This window comes from Melanotaenia boesemani, chromosome 4 (genome assembly GCF_017639745.1).
Source record: "Melanotaenia boesemani isolate fMelBoe1 chromosome 4, fMelBoe1.pri, whole genome shotgun sequence".
Lineage (NCBI taxonomy): Eukaryota > Metazoa > Chordata > Actinopteri > Atheriniformes > Melanotaeniidae > Melanotaenia > Melanotaenia boesemani.
Window position 1 is genome coordinate 15,168,497 of NC_055685.1, and position 8,277 is coordinate 15,176,773.

The window sequence follows — 8,277 nt, forward strand, 5'->3', positions numbered from 1 at the left end:
AACTAGATCCGGTGCCTGTTGGGGGACAAAGGGGTGCCCGGGATCAAACCAGTCCCAAGAAAAAGAAGAGAATGGCGCAGTGTGCAGAGCAATCAACTGAGGCGAGGGTCCTCAATCGACTACCGAAGGGGCTGATCGGCTCGAAATGCTCTGCCACCGTTAACTTATCTGGATTCCACTGCAACTGTTTGCTAGATACGGGCTCGCAGGTGACCACTATTCCTGTTTCGTTCTACAACAAGAACCTTTTTCATCAACCTGTGAAGTCGCTGGATAACCTGCTGGAAGTGGAAGGCGCTGCAGGACAGTCTGTGCCATACCTGGGCTATGTTGAAATAACAGTGACATTTCCTAAGGACTTTTTAGGATATGAGTTTGAAGTCCAAACTCTTGCCCTGGTTGTTCCAGATGTTCGCCCTGAGAGCCCCTCATCTGTACTCCTTGGCATGAATACTCTTGAGACCTTGTATGCCCAGTATCTCAGCAGTGAGTTCAACACCTTTCAGCCCAGTACCCATGGCTATCGTGCAGTGCTGAAGCTCCTGGAGCTGAAATATCGACAGAACCAGATAGGGAATGCCGGATACGTGCGACTGATGAGCCAAAATCCAGTTTCCATTCCTGCTGGTCAAACCATTGTTTTGGAAGGCTCTGCCAAGGTCGACACTCCGATTACCGCCAAGTGGGCTATCATCGAGCATCCCTCTTCGGCTCTACCTGGGGGTCTGTGTGTCCAGAGTTGCCTGATTACTCTTCCACGCCATTCACCATATAAAGTCCCAGTTGTCATCAAAAATGAGTCAGAGCATGATGCATTGATTCCACCCTTGTCCATCATTGCTGACTTTGGAGAAGCACCAACCATCCTGTCACAGCAAGCTGTTGCTTCTACAACCAAAGACAACAAGAAAACCACCCTGGAGTTTAACTTCGGTGATTCACCTATCCCACTTGAATGGAAGAATCGTATAACAGTTAAGCTGAATAGCATGCCCAATGTATTCTCCCATCATGACATGGATCTTGGCTGCACAGACAGAGTTCAGCATCACATCAAACTCAAAGATGAAACTCCATTCAAGCATCGAGCACGTCCCATTCACCCTCAAGATCTTGAAGCTGTTCGCGGACATCTGCGGGACCTGCTTGAAGCCAGAATCATCAGGGAGTCCGAGTCACCCTTTTCTTCTCCCATAGTGGTGGTCCGTAAGAAGAACGGCAATGTAAGGCTGTGCATTGATTACAGGAAGTTGAACCTGCAGACTGTGAAGGATGCCTATGCCCTTCCAAACCTGGAGGAATCCTTCTCAGCTTTAACTGGATCTAAATGGTTCAGTGTCTTGGACTTGAAATCTGGATATTACCAAATTGAGATGTGCGAAGAGGATAAGCCAAAAACTGCATTTGTCACCCCTCTTGGGTTCTGGGAATGGAACCGAATGCCCCAGGGAGTGACCAATGCCCCAAGTACCTTCCAGCGTCTGATGGAGAAATGCATGGGGGACCTGCACCTTAAGGAAGTGCTGGTATTCATTGATGACCTCATCGTTTACTCTGCTTCTCTGGAGGAACACGAGGAAAGACTTCTGCGAGTACTCAATCGGTTGGAGGAATGTGGTTTAAAGTTATCCCCAGAGAAATGCAAATTTTTCCAGACCAGTGTGCGGTATTTGGGTCACGTCGTGTCTGAGCAGGGTGTGGAAACCGACCCAGAGAAGATTTCTACACTAAAATCCTGGCCAGTTCCCCGCAACCTGAAAGAGCTGAGATCTTTTCTGGGCTTTGCTGGCTACTATAGACGTTTTATAAAGGATTATGCCACCCTGGTCAAACCGCTGAACATCCTCACTCGTGGCTACCCACCAGTTCATCGGTCTACCAAACTGAAGGGGCCTACTAACAAGTATTTTGACCCCAAGCTAGTTTTTGGAGAAAGATGGACCTCGGACTGCCAACTTGCCTTTGAGACAGTAATTGAAAAACTGACTTCTGCTCCTGTACTGGGATTTGCTAACCCTAAGCTGCCCTACATTCTCCACACAGACGCAAGCACCACAGGCCTAGGTGCTGTGTTATACCAAGAACAGGAAGGCAAGCTTCGGGTAATCGCCTATGCCAGTCGAGGCCTGTCCCAGAGTGAGTCGAGATATCCGGCCCATAAGCTCGAGTTTCTGGCCTTAAAATGGAGTGTGACGGAGAAGTTACATGACTATCTTTATGGTGCTAATTTTACTGTCATTACTGATAGCAACCCCCTCACGTACGTCCTGACATCAGCAAAGCTAGATGCCACCAGCCATCGATGGTTAGCCGCGCTTTCCACCTACTCGTTTAAACTACAGTACCGTGCTGGCAAACATAATTTTGATGCTGATGCTCTGTCAAGACGGTCTCACGAAGACACTTCAGCTGAGGACCAGTCCTGTGAAGAAGGGGACATGGTTCATCATCTCACAAAGCAGTTGTGTGAGTCTGCTGATGCTGAGGAAATCTCTCCAGACATTGTGGAAGCCATCTGCCAGAGTAGTTTGGTAAGGGCACAGCTACAGCCAAACATTTCACATTCTATTACTTTGGTTGAGTCTCTGTCGGCCAACATTAACGTCATTCCAGACACGTATACCAAGGAGGATTGCCATGGCCTACCAGTCATTCCATCTCTGTCCCATAGTGATCTGGAAGCAGAACAACAGGCTGACCCTTCCATTCGTGAGGTCATTCATCGGCTTAGGACGGGTGAAAAAATTCCTCCCACGGCTCGAGAGGAGCTACCAGAGCTGTCCTTGCTGCTCCGAGAATGGAGCCGGTTGGAGCTGGAGGACGGTGTGTTGTACAGGAGAAGACGGGAGGAAGACCAACTCACTCTCCAACTGATTCTTCCCCCCAATCTTCGTCCCATAGTCCTTCGAGCACTCCACCATGATATGGGGCACCTGGGTATAGAACGCACCCTCGATCTGGTACGTCAAAGGTTCTTTTGGCCGAAAATGGCAGCCGATGTGGAGCGAATTGTTAAAACCTGTGACCGATGTGTACGACGCAAGGCATTAAGCGAGAAAGCAGCCCCACTGGTAAATTTCAAAACCAGTCGTCCTCTTGAACTCCTATGCATGGACTTTCTGTCTCTCGAACCTGACAGTGCCAACGTTAAAGACATCCTTGTACTCACGGATCATTTCACGAAATTCGCTGTTGCAATACCGACTCCCAACCAAAAAGCCAAGACGGTCGCTAAGTGTCTCTGGGCTGATTTCATGGTTTATTACGGCATCCCAGAGCGTATCCACTCCGACCAAGGCCCAGACTTCGAATCTAAATTGATTCGGGAGCTTTGTGAGATGATTGGAATTAAGAAGACTCGAACCACTCCGTATCATCCACGGGGCAATCCAGTTGAACGGTTCAACCGAACTCTCTTGAGTATGTTAGGCACTTTGGAAAATAAACAAAAGTCAAAGTGGCGGGAGTACGTGAAACCCCTTGTACACGCATACAACTGTACGAGAAATGAGGTGACAGGGTTCACTCCTTACGAACTCCTGTTTGGCCGATGTCCACGTCTTCCTGTTGACCTTGCTTTTGGTTTACCTGTCCGCGAACCTCCATCTGTTTCCCACTCTGAATGTGTCAAGAATCTTCGGTCCCGCCTTGAGGGAAGCTACAAGTTGGCTAAACAGAATGCTCTCAAGTCAGCTGACAGAAACAAGAGCCGCTTTGATAAGCGTGTTATACCCTGCAGTTTGGAGGTGGGAGATAGAGTGCTTGTCCGTAACGTCCGACTGAGGGGCAAACACAAACTGGGAGACCGGTGGGAGCAAGAGGTGTACATTGTTGTCAAGCGTGCAGGGGACCTCCCTGTGTACACCGTGAGGCCTGAGACAAAGGATGGACCCACACATACATTGCACAGAGATCTTCTGCTACCCTGTGGGTTCCTGCCTATTAGTCCAGCTGAAGATGTTCCTGTGACTGTTCCTGTTCGCAGGCCAGTAACTCGCAGCCAAACCCAACACCCTGATCTTGTTGCTACTTTAGATGACGGGGATGTTGATTCCGTTGTCTATGACAGTCCTGTCCAACTACCAGTTAAGTTTAGTTTGGAGAGAGCTGTTCGACTTGAACCCCTGGTTGAATCAAATGGCACTGGGGGGTTTTCCACGTCATCGCCCTCTAATGACATGGTTAACCTTGATTCTTCCCCACAGCCAGCCCCAGTAACGACCTCCACCTCTACCACCTCACCTGAAAACCACTTACCAAAGGTTGAGGAGTTTCTGCCATCGCCAGATGGAGACAGTCCGTCCACTTCTGGAGATGAGGCGGAGGAACCTGTGGAACTGCCTGTGGAAGAAGAAATACCCCTTAATGTGTCAGAAGAACCACCTGATGTTGAGTTGTCTGTGGAGCCCGAGGTTGAAGGTGTAGAGCCCGACCAATCTGAGTTATCATCGGGCCCTGTGATTCATGTTTCTTCCTCGGTACCTGGGGAACCAGGGGAGGGTGGGACAACCCTCAGACGCTCCACTAGGCAGCGGCAATCGCCAAATCGATTGCGTTATGCCTCATTGGGCAATCCATTAATTTCTGTTGTTCAGACCTTATTTCAAGGCTTGTCTAACGCCTGCACTGAGGCTTTGAATTATGTCCCTGCAGCTGACATGGCCCCTTAATCGTAGAGTCGTGTTGTTACCATGCAGCGAGGACGTGCATGTTCAAACGGGGGGAGGGTGTAACCCAGCCGTTTTTAGGCTTTGTTCTCTCCTTGGTGCGTCTTCTCATTGTTCAGCTTTATGCACTAAGTGTGAATTACCGCGAGACTACGTACGGGATTTGCCGCGAGACTTCGCGTGTCTCTCGCGGTAGGTTCAATAAACATGCCGCCGCCCACTGTTTGAGAGAGCGTGTGTGGGGCTGGACAATGTTTCGGTGCTGCTGCAGGTAAAGACATAATCTGCTCTAAAAGTCGTCCTTTTCCAAAATATTCACCTTACTTACTGGTATGTTCTCAGTTCATAGATACCTCTACCTATCTACCGTGAGAAACCGTGTCTGTGTATTGTATAGATCCAAATGGGAACTGGTGAGTGTCATTGTTTGTGGCTAATGTTGAAGCTAATGCTAATATTGTTTGGTATGGTGTTGGGAGCGTTAGCTTAGCGCGGGCGCTAGCTGCGTTTCTGTTTCCCATAGACTTTCATTCTATGATTGGTTAAATACCAGTTACTGTTGACATGTTTGTGCATTGTGTTCTGGTGCAACATTGAATCATGTTAATATAATGAACGTTAATTTAAGAGTACTCTATTGATGATTTAGTGTTTGTGAATTTATATTGTGATAATTTCAAACAGTTTTATGGTTAATCATGTACATGTAGATTATGAATATGTTAATGTCAATTAAGTGATATGAATATTTATGCTAAAAGTATTTACACTTGCTAATACCCATTGACAGTATTAATTTGTGGTCCTGGTCATACAGGCCAGGTTCCCCTTTACCCTAGTCTTTCTTCTATTACCTGGATGGCGAGCTACCACTAGGCCTCAAGCCTGAAGCATCTAGAGACTACAGACCAAGATTTATCTAATCAACTTGAGTGCGGTAGGAGGCGCTACAGCCTGCTCTCCTCCACACACATTAGCTGCATTATTCGGACTTGGATAAATTCCGTAATTCCTTTATTCTGAAACCCTCTGAAACTACTGTTTACATCTTTGTGTTACGCGGAACAATGAATTGGTTTATATGAGTGCACTGTGTAAATATTGTACATACTTTTCAACTCTAATATATTTCACTTTTTGCACCACATCTTGACTACGTGTGTTCTTGAATGCAATTCCTATCCTCCCTGAGCTGAGTTTAGATCTCTGATCACTAGTCCAAACCTTGTGTTATCACCATCATTACCAGCATCTGCAACACATATGCTACACGGCTTTGTAATATTGGTGAGGAGAGAGAAGAGAGTTTTGGAGTTGTGTTGATTGGATTGAATGACACCAGAGTAGTAAGCAGATTTTGCTAAGGGGAGACTGTCCTTGTATAGCATTACATGATTATTGTACATTTCTTTGTGTATAGTGTTATGACCCCCTTTTGTCCAGGGGATAAGGGTCAGTAACAAAACCGGACTGGACGTCCCCAATGGTATAAAATAAACGTTTTTATTCAATACACAAAAAAATTCCTATAAACAAAAGTACAATTACCGGGTTCTACTAAACAAAAGGAATTCCTATAAACAAAAACATACCATGTCCGGCTATAAAACCAACATAAAGTGTCCTTTCTCAGGTTAACAATAATATACAAAACAAACGAATACTAATGACTAACTTAAACCTCCTCCTATTGAGGGTACTATCTACTGTTGACAATGCAAACCAAAATACAAAGCACTTATAAACCAAATATTCTATTATCCAAAATGTCAAAGCACAAACTGCAAATCACAGATAGTCTTTTCTTTAAACCAAGAATCTGTCAAAAGGAAAAAGCTCTTACAAACACTCCAGCCAGTACAAACCCACACAGGGATACACATAGAATAGTCTCTTAGCCAAGCCGGCGAACTGCATGCCCAAGAACACAGTCGCCTCGAGTGAAGGAGACTGCCGGCTTTTGTGCCCGAAGCTCCGCCCCTTCCAGGAAGTCCCAGCGCGGCCATTGGCCAATCCCGGCGGGGGAGAGGGGAGGAGAAGTGCAGCTCCTGGTGGAAATCATCACCTTCTCAGCGAGGCACAGCTGCATCCACTTTCCATCACCATGCTGACAGGCTCCATCACCAGACTGACAGGCCAGGGGCCGTAACAATAGTGAGTCCAGTTTTGTTATAGTGTTGTTCCAGTTGTCGTCCTTGGGATTTGAGCTGACGAAAGGCAGGAGTGAACCAGGGTGCAGAGCGGGTGAAAGAGAAGGATCTGGTTTTCAGTGGAGCATGAATATTCAGAAGAGTATGAAGATTGTGGTTATAGTGGGGAACCAGATCATCAGGTGAACAGTTGGCATGTGGACTGGGAAAACTGATAATTTCAGAAGAAAAAGTCTCAATGTTGACGTCCTTAACACTATGGAATGAGATGGTCTGGAGGAGAATGATTCTGGACAGAAGGAGGTTGACATTTAAAGTAATGAGTCTATAGTCAGTGTATGGGAGCATATGAAGTTTCCAGTCAATGGGAGTGATACTAGAGCAGCAGACTTAATCCAAAATATTACCTTTACAATGAGTTGGGAAGTTAATGTATTGTTGCAGACCAAAACTTTCTAGACAAGATGAAAAGTCTTTGGAGAGAGCATTACTGTTATTGTCCATATGAATATTAAAGTAACCAAGAGTAATTGCGTTTGACGTCAGAGATGAGAGAAGTGTAAGAAGATTGGAGAAGTCATTTAAAAAGTCCTTGTTATGTTTTGGAGGACGGTAGATGGTAGCAACAATTGTAGGAGAGGGTCCAGGCAGCAGTGAGGCAGAGTACTCGAACGAGGAGAACACAGGAGCAGCAGGGACAGGTACGACTTTCCAACTCTCGCGGTGTAACATTGCGAGACCTCCACCCCTGCCACATGCGCGGGGCAGACAAACCCAGGCGGAGCTGACTCATTGAGCGATGCAAAGTCATTTGGTTGCTGCCAAGTTTCCGCACAAGAAGTCTAGCTTTCGATCAATAAGAACATTTTGGATCAGATGCCCTTTGCTGCTGAGAGAGCGGATGTTAAGGAGGCCGAAGCTGACAGTGGTGGAATTGTTCTTGGCTTAGGGTTAGCTGACCTAGGCAGGCTGGCCAGGACACTGTGATTAACACCCCGGCCAGCATTACTGGGATGACGGCGAGTAGTGGACCAAGTTGATTTTATGGAGTAAGAGTCATTGTACTGAAGCTTTCCGCGCGATCCACGGTGAATGTATCTCTGACGGGGCAGAAAGGCAATGTCCGGGTGGATGTCAAGACCAGGTGGTGGCTGTGGAGTGCAGGTGTGGCACCGAAGTTTTAAAAGTTCAGCAGCAGAATGCTGGAGGAGTGCGCCTGCTTGCAAGTGGACAAGAGACACAAGGAGCCAGCATACTGCAAACCAGCGTATGGTCTGGAGAATCCACACAGCTTCTTGTGAAGAGAAAAATGAGCCAGAGGGTCCAGATAGGAATTTGTCGGAAAATTAGCCACAGGTAGGGTTGCTTACAGAAAGCCAGCGTCGGTATCTCATGAAGACCGATAACTCCGTAGTTGCTGGCCAGTAACACCATCCACTGCTGTCCAAACAACGTTTGCT

The 8,277-nt window shown here is 46.9% G+C and overlaps 1 long non-coding RNA gene across 1 annotated transcript; it reads left to right on the forward strand.

The window, feature by feature from the left end:
• Positions 1 to 5,974: 5,974 nt before the first annotated feature.
• On the forward strand, positions 5,975 to 6,842 carry LOC121637628. Its single transcript, XR_006009911.1, has 3 exons — positions 5,975 to 6,088; positions 6,655 to 6,657; positions 6,827 to 6,842. It is a non-coding gene; the product is annotated as an uncharacterized LOC121637628 (long non-coding RNA).
• The last annotated feature ends 1,435 nt before the right edge of the window (positions 6,843 to 8,277 follow it).